The sequence below is a fragment of the Rana temporaria genome, chromosome 2 (genome assembly GCF_905171775.1).
Source record: "Rana temporaria chromosome 2, aRanTem1.1, whole genome shotgun sequence".
NCBI lineage: Eukaryota > Metazoa > Chordata > Amphibia > Anura > Ranidae > Rana > Rana temporaria.
Window position 1 is genome coordinate 509,223,121 of NC_053490.1, and position 16,013 is coordinate 509,239,133.

Consider the following 16,013-nt stretch of genomic DNA (forward strand, 5'->3'; position numbering starts at 1 on the left):
AGGCGGACATTTGTCCAGCCGACGGTTTTCAAGCGGATAAAAATTTCTTAGCATGCTAAGAAATCTATCCGCTTGAAACCTGTCCAGCGGACTTATCCTGTCGTCTGTACAGACTCACCGGATAAGTCCGTCCGATCCCATCCCTCGCATGCGTCGTAATGATTCGACGCATGCGTGGAAGCATTGAACTTCCAGGGTCGCGCACGTCGCCGCGGCGATGGCGCGGCCACGTCACCGCGGATGTATTCCGCGGGGATTTTGATCAGATGGTGTGTACAGCCATCAGATCAAAATCCGCCAGAGGATTTATCCGCTAGAAACGGTCCGGGGGACCGTTTCCAGCGGAAATCCTCTCGTGTGTACAAGGCCTAATAGATTCCTGACTCTGTTACGTACTGTTGTGCTCAAAAGTTTGCATACCCTGGCAGAAATTGTGAAATTTTTGCATTTATATTAAAAATACGACTAATCATGCCATAAAACGGTCTTACGAGACCAGTTCGTGTGATATGCGAAACACTGATTCAATCAGTGTGCCATCTACTATCATACAAGCTGGTCTGGGGGGGCGGGACCTTCCTACAACACAGCCGAACACAGACCCAGGCAGCTCCTGTTTGTTATGTGACACACACCTCAGAAGATTCCCCGCTGTGTGTGTGAAACATGGGAGAGAGAGAGCGAGGGAGGGGAGAGCGAGTGCTGCAGTCAGCCGCAGCTTAAAGCGGCCTCGAGGCAGGCGGCCTACTGGGAAATATCCCGGTATCCCGGTGGGCCAGTCCAGCCCTGCACACAGTATATACAGTTGTGCTCAAAAGTTTGCATACCCTGGCAGAAATTGTGACATTTTTGCATTTATATTCAAAATATGACTAATCATGCCAAAAAAAAAATTCTTTTATTCAAGGATAGTGATCACATTAAGCCATTTATTATCACATTGTTTTTTCTGTCTCCTTTTAAAATTATAATGATAACAGAATCACCCAAATGGCCCTGATGAAAATTTTACATACCCGGGAATGTTTGGCCTTGGTACAGACACAGAAGGTGGCACATACGGGTTAAAATGGCTATTTAAGGTTAATTTCCCACATTTGTGGCTTTTTAAATCGCAATTAGTGTCTGTGTGTAAATAGTTTATGAGTTTGTTAGCTCTCACATGTATGCACTGAGCAGGCTAGATACTAAGCCATGGGGAGCAGAAAAGAACTGTGAAAAGACCTGCGTAACAAGGTAAGGAAACTTTACAAAGATAGAAAAAGATATCCAAAGCCTTGAATATGCCAGTCAGTACTGTTCAATCATTTAATAAGAAGTGGAGACTTTGGGGATCTCTGGATACCAAGCCAAGGTCAGGTAGATGAAGAAAGATTTCAGCCACAACTGGCACAGGAGTTGTTCGGAATACAAAGAAAAACCCACAGGTAACCCCAGGAGATATAAAGGCAGCTCTGGAAAAACATGGTGTGGTTGTTTTTAAGAAGCACAATACAATGGTACTTAAACAAAAAAGAGCTGTATTACCAGAAAGAAGTCTTTACTGCTCAAGTTCCACAAAAAAGCCTGGTTACAATATGTCCAACAACACCTTGACATGCCTCATTGTTTTTTTTTGTGGCATTGGCGCAGTGAAGGTTTCCTTCTGGAAGGTCAACTATGCAGCTCTTTTCTGTTCAAGTATCATTGAATTGTGCTCCTTAACCACTTAACCCCCGGACCATATTGCTGCCCAAAGACCAGAAGACTTTTTGCGATTCGGGACTGCGCCGCTTTAACTGACAATTGCGCGGTCGTGCGACGTGGCTCCCAAACAAAATTGGCGTCCTTTTTTTCCCACAAATAGAGCTTTCTTTTGGTGGTATTTGATCACCTCTGCGGTTTTTATTTTTTGCGCTATAAACAAAAATAGAGCGACAATTTTGAAAAAAATTAATATTTTTTACTTTTTGCTATAATAAATATCCCCCAAAAATATATAAAAAACGTTTTTTTTCCTCAGTTTAGGCCGATACGTATTCGTCTACATATTTTTCGTAAAAAAAAATCGCAATAAGCGTTTATTGATTGGTTTGCGCAAAAGTTATAGCGTTTACAAAATAGGGGGTATTTTTATGGCATTTTTATTAATATATTTTTTTACTAGTAATGGCGGCGATCAGTGATTTTTTTTTCGGTACTGCGACATTATGGCGGACACTTCGGACACTTTTGACACATTTTTGGGACCATTGGCATTTTTATAGCGATCCGTGCTATAAAAATGCATTGGATTACTATAAAAATGCCACTGGCAGTGAAGGGGTTAACACTAGGGGGCGGGGAAGGGGTTAAGTATGTCCCTGTATGTTCTTACTGTGGGGGGGGGTGGCCTCACTAGGGGAAACACTGATCATCTGTTCATACATTGTATGAACAGAAGATCAGCGTTTCCCCCGCTGACAGGACCGGGAGCTGTGTGTTTACACACACAGCTCCCGGTCCCCGCTCTGTAACGAGCGATCGCGTGTGCCCGGCGGCGATCGCGCCCGCCGGGCACACGCACGGGAGTCGGGGGCGAGCGGCCAGGAGAGCCGCCGTATAGCTACGGGCTCTCGCCCAGGAGAGCCGACCTGCCGCCGTATAATGACGGTGCGCGGTCGGCTAGTGGTTAAAAACAACCACACCTTTTTGGAGAGCAGCCTGTATTTCTCCTGCGGTTACCTGTGGGTTTTTCCTTGTATCCTGAGCAATTCTTCCACCAGTTGTGGCTGCAATCTTTCTTGGTCTACCTGATCTTGGCTTGGTATTAAGAGTGCCCCGAATATTCCACTTCTTATTAAGTGATTGAACAGTACTGACTGGCATATTTAAGGCTTTGGATATATTTTTATATCCTTTTCCATCTTTATAAAGTTCCATTACTTTGTTACGCAAGTCTTTTGACTGTTCTTTTCTAACTCCTCATGGCTCAGTGTCTAGCCTGCTTAGGGCATCCAAGTGAGCTCTAACAAACTCATTGACTATTTATACACAGACACTAATTGCGATTTAAAAAGCCATAAATGTGGGAAATTAACCTTTATTGCCATTTTAACCGTGTGTGCCACCTTCTGTGTGTGTACCAAGGCCAAACATTCCAGGGTATGTAAACTTTTGATCAGGGCCATTTGGGTGATTTCTGTTATCATGATTTTAAAAAGGAGCCAAAAAAACGATGTGATAATAAATGGCTTTATGAGATCACTGTCCTTGAATAAAAGACAGTTTTTTGGCATGATTAGTCATATTTTTAATATAAATGCCAACATGTCACAATTTCTGCCAGGGTATGCAAACTTTTGAGCACAACTGTGGATGGAAATGAAAATATTTCCCTTTAACTAGTTACCTTTTACAGAAGTTTATATATATATATATATATATATATATATATATATATATATATATATATATATATATATATATATATATATATATATATATATATATGATATGATATGATATCCAAGGAATTGAAAATGCCAATCAGCAGTGTTTAAATTCTAATCAAGTAGTGGGAAATGAGGGGTTCTGCTGAAACCAAACCACGGTCAGGTAGACCAACTAAAATTTCAGCCCCAACTGCCAGCAAAATTGTTTGGGATGCAAAGAAAAACCCACAAATAACTTCAGGTGAAATACAGGACTCTCTGAAAACATGTGGTGTGGTTGTTACAAGATGCACAATTAGGCCGCGTACACACGACCGGTCCATCCGATGAGAATGGTCCGACGGACCATTTCTATCGGTTCACTGCTGAAGCAGACTGATGGTCTGATGTGCGTACACACCATCAGTTCAAAAACCGATCGGGTCAGAACGCGGTGACGTAAAACACACGACGTAGGCACTATTCTACATGTGTTTTGGTCATGCCCGAAGCTGGGGGACTTTTGGGGAGGGGTTCGCCGGGTCACCCAACAATTTACGGGAAGGGTGGTGCCGGACGACCCGGCGTATTTCCTCCTACACGCAAATGACGTCCCACCTGGGGTGTACAAAAAGTCGGTGGTGCGTCACCTTTTGGACGCCGCCAAGGCCTGCGTGCCACTCCTCTGGAAGTCCCCCCGCCCGCCGACTTTGGCCATGTGGCTTAATAAGGTGGATGAGATTAGCCGTCTGGAGGACCTGGTCCTCTCCAGTCAGCAACGGAGGGAGAAATACTCAGAAACATGGCAGCTGTATAATATCTTTAGGTACTCGGAAGAGGGACGGAGACTCAGAGAAACAGACGACCACAGACAGTCCCAAGCAAATTTCTCCCTCCCTCCACCCATACCTACCCCCACCCGCTTTCTCTTCTTTTCTCCTCTATTCTTTTCTCTTTTTTCTCTCTACTCCATTAACTGTTAGAAAACGGAAAATGAGCTGGAGGGCTGGCTCGTGGGGATCCGAGCAATAGGCCACCATAATAACCTGAGATGTCTTGAGCGATCTTTTTTGTTTTCCAGGTGGTAGAGATTATCACGGCCTGTTTATGTGTATGTAAAATCTGGTGTTACCTGCCCGGCACAGGGCCTTTTATGTCTCAAATGTATGATTTGTACTTTGGTGGTCCCCGCCGACTAGCCTTTTTGATGATAAAAAACAAACGAAAAAAAAAAAAAAACACACGACGTGCTGAAAAAAATGAAGTTCAATGCTTCCAAGCATGCGTCGACTTGATTCTGAGCAGGCGCGGTTTTTGAACCGATGCTTTTGTGTACTAACCATCGGTTTGGACCGATGGTCAGCCGTCCATCGGTTCGATTTTAAAGCAAGTTCTCTAATTTTTTTCCCAAGGACAACAGACCGATGGGCCGTACACACAGTCGGTTTGGACCGATGAAACTGGACTTCAGGCCGTTTTCATCGGTTTGGACCGACCGTGTGTACGCGGCCTAAGGAGGCACTTGAAGAAAGATGGGCTGCATGGTCAAGTCACCAGATGAAAGCCATTACTACGCAAATTGCACAAAGTATCCACCTTACAATAGGCCAAAAAGCACAGAGACAAGCCTCAAGCCTTTTGGCACAAAGTCATTTGAAGTTATGAGACCAAAATGTAGCTTTTTGGCCACAACCATAAATGCTACATTTGGAGAGGAGTCAACAAGGCCTATGACGAAAGGTACACCATTCCTACTGTAAAACACGGAGGTGGATCGCTGATGTTTTGGGGATGTGTGAGCAGGAACTTTGGTCAAAATTGATGGCAAGATGAATGCAGTATGTTATCAAAAAATACTTTGCATGGGATGTACTTGGACATTCCAACATGACAATGATCCAAAACACAAGGCCAAGTCGACCTGTCATTGGCTACAGCAGAATAAAGTGAAGGTTCTGGAGTGGCCATCTCAGTCTCCTGACCTCAATATCATTGAGCCACTCTGGGGAGTAGGGATGGGCTTCGTATTCGAGTCGAACGCATGTATGACTCGAACATCGTATGTTCGATCGTTCATCGAAATACGAACAAAACGGGTCGTTCGCGCCAAATTTGAGTTACGTTTCACAGACCATAATTCACTGCGGCATCGCTGGCTGATGATTGGCCAAGCAAGCACTATGACCCGCATGCTTAGGCAATCACAGCTTGCAAAAAACGGAGAGCCATAATTGGCCAAAGTCAGGGTGGCTTTGGCCAATTATGGCTCAGGGGGTTTAGTACACGCCCCACACTATAAAAGGCCGCCTGCAGGTCGGCTTTGTGTAGTGTGTTGTGTGGTTGAGAGGACAGAGAGAGTGTCATTTTTTGCAGGTAGATAGAGCAGGCAGGCAGGCTAGTCAGTTAATGTTACAGTGTGTAGAGGATATATATACATCCCAGGAGTTGTACATATATTTATACACTGTATAGTTTAGCTAGATCAGTTCTTCCTAATTTACTGGCAGGCAGGTGATTGTGCTAGCTGCAGTATGTGGTTTATTGCCTGTGTCCTCTGTAGTTTGCACCTAAAGCTACTTGGTGTGTACTGGCCGTGTGCTCTGTAGTTTGCACCTAAAGATTCAGGACCAGTGATTTTAATGATGCTTAAATGAAAAAATAAAATAAAATGAAAAATTCATTTAAATATTGTACCTGCTGGGTGTCTATAGTATGCCTGTGAAAACGTCTTTGAGAACCCGGATCTTGCCCCAGGGAACATGTATCAATGGAAAAAAAGTTTTAAAAAACGGTCGTTTTTCCATTGATATATGTTCCCTGGGGCAAGACCCGGGTTCTCAAAGACGTTTTCACATGCATACTATAGACACCCAGCAGGTACAATATTTAAAGGAATTTTTCATTTTTATTTTTTCATTTAAGCATCATTAAAATCACTGCTCCTGAAAAAAACGACCGTTTTTAAAACTTTTTTTCCATTGATACATGTTCCCTGGGGCAAGACCCGGGTTCTCAAAGACGTTTTACGACAATAACTTGCATATTAGGTTTTAAAATTAGCACTTTTGAATTAGAACGTTCGAGTCCCATAGACGTCAAAGGGGTTCTAAATGTTCGGTCCGTTCGAAGGTTCTGGTGCGAACCGAACGGGGGGGTGTTCGGCTCATCCCTACTGGGGAGATCTCAAACGTGCCGTTCATGCAAGAAGGCCCAAGAATTTACAGGAACTGGAGGCTTTTTGCCAAGAGGAATGGGCAGCTTTACCATCTGAGAAGATAAAGAGCCTCATCCACAAACACCACAAAAGACTTCAAGCTGTCATTGATGTTAAAGGGGGCAATACACGGTATTAAGAACTGGGGTAGGTAAACTTTTGATCAGAGTCATTTGGGTAGTTTTTGTTGTGATTATGATTTTAAAAGCGTAAACACAGGCCAGGGCCGTCTTTAATATGGTTTGGGCCCAGGGCAAACATTTTTTTTGGGCCCCCCTCCAGCTTATTTTGGGCCTGGCTGGTTCACATGTATGTTTTGGCGGTCCCCATGTGTGCAGGTACAGCAGCCCATTGATTTGAATGGGCTGCCATGCCTTCGTTTCCTGCAGAAAAAAGGTGCATTCAGCATTTTAAAAATACAGTTGCCTTGAAATCCATTCTGCTTTTGCACCATGCTACTTACCTGCAGTTCTTGCACCATGCTACTTACCTGCAGTTCTTGCACACACAAACGCACTGTGTTTTTAAAAGCGTGACCTAAACATCTAAAAATGCAGCAAGTTTGACAGTGCGGGAACTGCAGATAAGTCACAGCAGACAGCATAATGGACAGACAGTGCTGTATTTCAGTGCTTGATGGGCATAGGCGTGCCGTGTGCGCAGCCTATTACATGAGGCATGCGCTTTTCTTTGCAGGAAACGCAGGCATGGCGGCCCATTCAAATGAATGGGCTGCTGTGCCTGCGCAAATGTGGGCCACCAAAACACATACATGTGAACCAGCCAGGCCCAAAAAAAGCCCATCAAGCAGTTAAATACAGACAGTAATGTCATGTGCTCTGAGGCTTTACTCAGCCTGGACTGCAGGTCTGGTCTGTGATTTAAAGAGTTCCTCTATTTTACACATGGCATGGCATGGGGTCCCATGGTGCTAAAGCAGAATGGACAGACAGTGCTGTGACCCCATGCCATGCCATGTGTAAAATAGAGGAACTTTTTAAAACACTGACCAGACCTGCAGTGAATCATCAAATATTATAAAGACTTTGGGCACACTCTACAGAAAACTTCTATTTACAATATAGATTAGCAAACAGTGACATAACTTGAGGAGCAGGACATGAAGAAGTCAGCCTCAGGAAGAGCAAACTGGGGATGTTATAAAATCATATTCTAATTCACTTTTATATGCAAGCAGCACCCAGTGGCAGGAAGGGAGAAGTGCGCGTCTAAAGGGAAGCCAGGGGTGCTGTACATTTTAAAACACTGGGAAGGGAAGCAGTACTGTCACTGGCTGCGTGCCGCTGATGATTTTCAGCCTGATTTGTGGGCAGCACAGGGGCTTAACGGGCGGCAGGGCCGCCATCAGGAATTATGGGGCCACTTACACAGCTTCAGGCATGGGCCCCCTGGAGCAGAGAACCGGGATGGGGGGTGCTGCCGCCTGAAATTGAGAAGCAGGGGGGGGGGGGGCTGCCGCAAATTTAGAAGCGGGGGGCCCTTTACAAAAAAAGAAATAAAGAAAGAAATAAAGAAAAATATATATAAAAAAGGGGTGTAGCCATCCGGGGCCCTGGGGACCTCTGGGCCCTTTTAATAAAAATAAAAAAGAAATAAAAAATATATTTTAAAAAGGGGGTTGCCATTGCCATCTGGGGCCCTGGGGACCTCTGGGCCCTTTAATATTTTTTTTTTAATAAAAATAAATTACAAAAAAAAGGGGGTTGCCATCCGGGACCTCTGGGCCCTTTAATAAAAAAAATATATATAAAGAAACATTTATAAAAAAAAAGGGGGGGTTGCCATCCAGGGCCCTGGGGACCTCTGGGCCCTTAAATAAAAAATAAATAAAAAAATATATAAACAAAAATAAAAAAATAAACATTTATAAAAAAGATAAAGGGTGTTTGCCACATGGGGACCTCTGAGCCCTTTAATAAAAAAAAAAAAAAAATAAAAAAAAAAAAAAAAAAAAAAAAATATATATATATATATATATATATATATATATATATATATATATATATATATATATATATATATATATATATATATATATATATATATATATATATAAAAAGAAAAAAAAGAAATAAAATATATAAAAAAAATGTTTTTTATAAAAAAAAAGGGGGTTGCCATCCGGGGCCCTGGGGACCTCTGGGTCCTATAATAATAATAACAAACATTTATATATATATATATATATATATATATATATATATATATATATATATATATATATAAAGATTTTTTTTAATAAAAAAAGGGGGGTTGTCATCCGGGGCCCTGGGGAACAATGGGCCCCTGGGGACCCCCAGACCTCTAAAAAAAAATTGGCCCTTTAATAAAAAATAAAATAAAAATATATTAAAAAATTGTCCCTTTAATAAAAATATATAATTTTTTTTTTATTTAAAAATAAATAAAAAAAAGGGGGGTTGCCACCTGGGGCCCTGGGGTCCTCCGGGCCCCGGGGGGCCTCCGGACCCCTAAAAAAAAAAAAAAAAAAAAAAAAAAAATGTTTTTTTTTTTTTTTCAAAGGGGGATGCTTTGGGCCCCCAACAGTGACAGGGCCCAGGGCACCTGCCCCATTTGCCCTGCGGTAAAGACGGCCCTGACACAGGCGATTGATAATAAATGGCTTCAGCCAAACACTAACCATGAGTGAAAGAAAAGTTTTTGTGTTATTCATATTCTCTGAAAAATGGCCAAGAAATCATAAACTCTGCCAGGGTATGTAAACTTATGAGCACAACTGTATATATGTATAATTATTTTTAGCAGGGGAATCGTGAGAGCCAAACATTATTTTAGAGTTTCCTCAATGGTAAAAGGGTTAAGAAAGGCAACTCTAGGCTATGCTGGACGCATCATTCCTGGCAGGTCAGCTCAATTTTAGTTTTGGATTTCTGCTACACTTAGGTCAGCGATACAGATCCCATCCCCTCCAAGCTCCTTTATAGAAGGAGGTTCTCTCCCTTTTCCCCTTGCTGCTCTGGTTCATTTCCATGATGAGGTGTTAACATGAAGCAGCTGGCGGTAGCAGAAGGTCTGCTGAGATATCGGCTGTATGGCAGGTTGTACATCTGATACAATTTGTTGCCATATTTGATGTAATATCTGTTTCTCTGCGTTAGTGACATATACATCATTGTAGTAATAGAACATGGATGGACGTAAAGTCATGCTAGCTCTATTTTTTCAAAACGGAAGACAAAGCTAAGAGCTAAGAGCCTGAACGCAAGGGTCATCTTAAGTCCCGCTACTGAGCAATAAATTGCTAAATCGACATTGTCTATTGGCTGAGCTTCACAAGATTTAAAGAGAGGCTTGTCATCATTTGCAGATATACACCCGAATGGAAGCTGGATAGTATAAATCTCATCAGAGTGTTAAGGGCAACACTGGGGTGCTACTACCCATAAGATGAGAGAATTTTCAGAGCTACCTGGGCGCGGAAATGCAGTCGCACAGCTGCAATGGCAAATATAGGAAAACATAGTCCACACTCCTTGCTTGCTCTTTAAAATCTTTAGAATTTATTGGTTCTCCATAGAGAAAATTGAGTACTGTCCGTGATACTTTTTTTATTTGCACTAACATACGATTTTTCATTTTTTTTTAGTGCAAATAAAAAAAGTATCACGGACAGTACTCAATTTTCTCTATCACTATTGCACTAATACGGCTACAATCACGTCAAGTATGATTGGTTCTCCATAAAAGACACAGTATCGGACAGTAAATGTAAACACGTTTCGGCCGTGTTCACTACCTGCCTGGAGTTTGCATGTTCTCCTTGTGACTGAGTGGGTTTCCTCCAGGTACTCTGGTTTCTTCCAACAATCCAAAGACATACTGGCTCCTGTCTAAACTGGCCCTAGTATACGTATGGATGTGAGTAAGGGACCTTAGATTGTAAGCTCCTTGGGGGCAGGGACTGATGTGAGTGTATGTACAATATACTGTATAGGTAAATTGCTGTGTAAAATTGGCAGTGCTTTATAAATATTTGTAATAAAAAAAAATATCTTCAGGCAATCTTTTTTTCCTTGAATTTTGATAGCATGAGGTTTGAAACTCTGTCACTTTATACAGTATAAATCACTAATGTTCCGCCGGGAAGAAAACCCCTCCCTTACTTAGGTGACATTTTTATCAGAAAGAAAATGAGAAAATATCTGCGGCAGGGACACAGCCTCCGATAAAAGTTTGATGGGTGTTCTATATTATTGGGATACCAAACTAGCATGACATCACAGTGCTCAAAATCAGCATATTGGTTTTCGGCAAAAACATGACTATATCATACATATGTATTTTTGCCTTCCCCTTTCACACTGGGGGCACTTTTCAGCCACTTCAGCACTAAAAATATTTCCTGTAAAGCACCTGAAAAATGCCTCATTTGCGGTCCCAGTGTGAAAGGGAACGCTGTGCTGTCAGGACATTAAAATAAGTCCTGCAAGCAGCATCTTTGGAGCGCTTTATATGATATTTAATGCCCACTGGGTTCAGGGTAATTCTATGTAAAGTAATCCACATTCTTTCCATTAATCACCAAAAAATATATATATTTTACTACTTACCCTCTTCTATGGTTCTCCTAATTTACTTTTCCAATTCTGGTTTCCGCTCCACTTCTGTGTTGAATGACGCCCAGCATCACTTAACCACTTGCTGAGAGTTTAAGTCATGGACCCAACCAATGAATTAGTGTCCCCATACACCCTGGGCTCACAGTGAACTTTGTTCTATGCAGCATTTAAGACCACTCACCGCTGTAGATGGAAAAAAGAGCACAGCAGCAAGGTGTTTGCCTTCATACGATTTCTCTACTTGAAACATTGTACAGAGCCGTGTACACAGTAGGTAGGAAAGGAGGAAGATGGTGTCCCTCTTTTGACTTATTCACTTTTATATATCAATTTCAGTTTGAGCTATTGAGCTCTGCAAACAACAAGCCTCTTTAGCAAAGCATATGTTGATTACCTGAAAAAACTCCACCAGTCATCTAAAAATGATAAAAACAGAATAATCAAAAGCAAAATCTATATTTACCAAGTAAGGTTTATTTTTTACTTCTGACAATAAAAAATGAGGGTGGTTTGTAAGGTTTTTCCTAAAAAAATACACATTATACTTACTATTGCACAAAGCAGGCTCGAACCCTCCTCTTCTGGGGTTCCCCGCCTGCGCTCCTGGCTCCTCCTGCTTCTGAGTGCCTCCACAGCAAGCCACTTGCTAGAGGGGCACTCGTGTGGGCTCAATCCTGAGCAGCACTGTATGCGTCTATTGACACACACACAGTGTGGAAAAGCCCCACCCCCTGTTCACAGAATTTGATTGACAGCAGCAGGGGCCAATGGCTCCCGCAGCTGGCGGGCCTCCTGTGAGAAGAGGGGAGGAGAAAAGCAGTGCCGCTGCAGATGGGCACATCACTGGATCAGGAAAGTTTTTAAGAGGGGCTGTAAAAACCTTTACCAATTACCACCACTTTAAGAAAATAAATATTAAACCACTACATTTCCTTTAAAGCAGTGGTTCTCAAACTGGGGGTCGGGACCCCCTCGGGGGTCAAATGATGATTTGCCAGGGGTCACCAAATCCTGGGCTGTTCCTGCATCACTCTCCCAGCCTTTGTGCGGCTGCCCAGCAGGGCTGTCTCTGGAGCCTGTGGCCACCCAGCTAGGCTGTTCCTGGAGCCCACGGCCGCCCACTCAGCCTCTTCGCAGCCACCCATTCAGTTCACGGCATGGCTGGGGGGCAGAGACTAGAGGTCCGCTGAATGATAATAGCATAGGTGTCACTGCTACGAGACACCACAAAGTCGAAGACACAGTGAGTAACACTACCTGTGATTATAGTTGCCATTAAAAGTCCCCACTACAGTTCTAAAATCAGCAGATGATCTTGATCAAGAGCACCTAAGTTGGCTGATCAGAACTCCCCCCAGCTTTGCCACTCATCCCATTCCCCCCACCAAGGAGTAAGAGAAGGAATACAAATAGAGAATACATGGAAGGGAGAAGAAAAGAGGGGGAGGAAGAAAGAAAAAAAAGAGAGAAAGAATAAGAAAAAAAAAACAAGAAAGACGGCTAGAGACATCCTAAAATGTACCATATGAGGTTTTAATACTGTACGAGTGGAGGGGACTCAGGGAGCGCTAAATTTCCGTGGGTTAGGGGCGCAAATTACTTGCCTTGCCTTGGGTACTGAACACACACGCTACGAAAATAATTTTACTGTTAGGGGTCCCCACAGCTTGGGAAATTGTATCAAGGGGTCACGGCACTAAAAGGTTGAGAACCACTGCTTTAAAGTGTCATCCTATCTGGCTCTATGCATGTTGGCTAAAGGAAGCTAAAATGCCATCTTGTACTTTCACACTCTGCTGACATAACCCTTTGCTCTTGTACGATCCCTGTTCCCTAGATTTCAAACAGCACAACTCTATTCCAATCTAATATTATTTATGTGTATAAAAGCACTCATATAAATTCCTAACCTCCATAAAACTCCTAGAAAACATCTTTGATTTATAGATCCTAAAATCAGAAACAAATGAATATTTTTTTTTATCTTTCATATACAATGAAATTAGTAAATATCTAAGCAGAATGAAATGTGCGTGGCGTATAGAACAACTCCCTGAGGACCTATGAAGTCTGCTGCTATTCATAACCCCATCTAGAGGGAGCGTTTTATAGAATACGCGGAGCAATAATTCCAGCGGCCTTACACAATAGGATATTATATTCTATCGTGTGTGTGTGTTTTTTTTCTAAAGTTATTTGCGTTAAATAAATAAAATGAGATGACCGTTTTGAAAGTAATGTATCCTGAACAGAACGCCAACAACTGCAGCTGCAAAGCACCAGACATCCCCGTATTCCTGTTGTGACTCCATGTGGTGTATTATATTTTCAATGCAACATAGTGAACGTTAACAAGTGGTTCTTTTAAAAAGAATTCCACTAAGTACTGTTTGTATATAAAATTACCATATATAACAATTTTAGAATATCCACAATCCTTTCAGTAAACTCTTTTTTTCGGAACCTCCATGCCCCTGTTAAAAAACCTGGAAGAATTAGAATTTTTGTTCTATGTAGCAATTTCTCATCTGTCCTAGCTAATAGACATGTGCACACTGAAATATTTTGTTTCGGAATTTCGTTTTTGTCGGAAAAATAAATTTATTTAGTTATTACCGAAATTAGTTTTTATTTATTTTGTTTCGTCCGAAAATCCAAATTAATTAAAGCGGGGGTTCACCCAAAAATAATTTTTTAACATTACATTCAGCCGAGTTGTCCTAATGACAATCGGCTGTTTTTTTTTTTTTCGTACATACCTTATTTCACCGCCGCTTCCGGGTATATCTTCTGCGGGACTGGGCGTTCCTATCTGATTGACAGGCTTCAGACTGTCGCATACAGCGCGTCACGAGTTGCCGAAAGAAGCCGAACGTTGGTGCGGCTCTATACGGCGCCTGCGCACCGACGTTCGGCTTCTTTTCTGCAACTGGTGACGCGTAGTATGCGACGGTCGGTAGCCTGACAATCAGATAGGAACACCCAGTCCCGCAGAAGACATACCCGGAAGCGGGGGTGAAAATACGGTATGCACGGGGAAAAAAAACAGCCGGTTGTCATTATGACAACTCGGCTGAATGTAATGTTAAAAATTTATTTTTTGGGTGAACCTCCACTTTAAAGTGGATGTAAACCACTCTCATCCTTTCTAAACTACTGCCATAGTGCTGATCTATAAGGATATAGAAGCCTCCTGCATGTATCCCTACCTGTCAAATGTCTGTTATAAGAACTGAAAAACTGCAGATTCTGTAGGTGGTTCTGTTGTCCGGATCTCGGTGGGTGGAGTCGTGATGTCAGTAGACTCCCTGGCCCACCTCTACACTCCCCTTGTCAACATGCATTTTTTCCTATGTATTCCTTACACTAAATTCTGCTAACATCCAGTCAAAATCCAGAAAAGTAACCACATGACTTCAGAAAAGGATTGGGGGTGGGAATTAAAAAAATAATGTCTGTCTCCAGGCTAGTGCATGAGATATGTAAATAAACTGTCATTCACAGCAAGGGGGCGGAACGGACTCAAGTTTTTCTCGGTAAGTCTGTTTTATTTCACTGAACAATAAAAGAGGATTGCTCAGAGCTGGATTAACTCTGTGTGGCAAGACTGGGTACAGATGATAGGAAATCTTATACTGTACATTGTGACAGCAAAAAAAAAAAATCGGGTTTACATCCACTTTAAGGTCGAATCTGTCATTGAAAGCTTATAGGGCCAGATTCACATATAACTGCGGCGGTGTAACGTATCGTAGATACGTTACACCGCCGCAAGTTTTCATCGCAAGTGCCTGATTCACCAAGCACTTGCGATGAAATCCTCCGCTGGCGGCCTCTGGCGCAAGGTGGGCCAATTTAAATGGGCGTGTGCCATTTAAATTAGGCGTGCTCCCGCACCGGACCTACTGCGCATGCTCCGTTTCGTAATTCCCGTCGTGCTTTGCGGGCCGTGACGTCATTTTTTCGAACGGCGCCGCGCGTAGCGTAATTCCGTATTCCCGGACGGCTTACGCAAACGGCGTTATTTTTTAAATTTCGACGCGGGAACGACGGCCATACTTTATACAGCAATACGATTGCTGCGTAAAGTTAAGGCACTAAAAAAACCGACTAACTTTGCGATGGGAAACTAGACTAGCGGCGACGTAGCAAACGCGAAAATCCATCTGAAATCGCCGTAACTCCTAATTTGCACACCCGACGCTGGTTTACGACGCGAACTCCCCCCATCGGCGGACGCGGTATTGCATCCTACGATCCAACAGTGTAAAACAATTACACCTGTCAGATCTTCTGGCTATCTATGCGTAACTGATTCTATGACTCAGTCGCATAGATAGAAACAGAGATACGACGGCGTATCAGCAGATACGCCGTTGTATCTCTTATGTGAATCTGGCCCATAGTGTCTGTCGAATGTACTAAGAAGATTCGATGGAGCAGCTAAACTGTACGACGCCACAACTGTACATTTCCGGTCGAATGTTTTTCCGCCTATAAGCTATAGAAGAATTTTAATGTTGTATGACACTAGTAATAATTATATTTATAAATTATTATTACCAGTCAACTAACATTCGAATTCTTCTATAGCCTATGGGCGGAGCATTTGACCGGAAATGTACGATTGTGGCGTTGTACAGTTTAGCTGCTTTGTTGAATGTTCTTAGAACTTCTGACAGACACCATAAGCCTTCAATGACAGATTCAACGTTTGTATGTTTTTCGCTGCGTTGTTGAATCTTTGTCGTTCATGTCGAATAGTCTACCCCAACACTGTCTCTATAATTTTGAATCTTTTCTCTC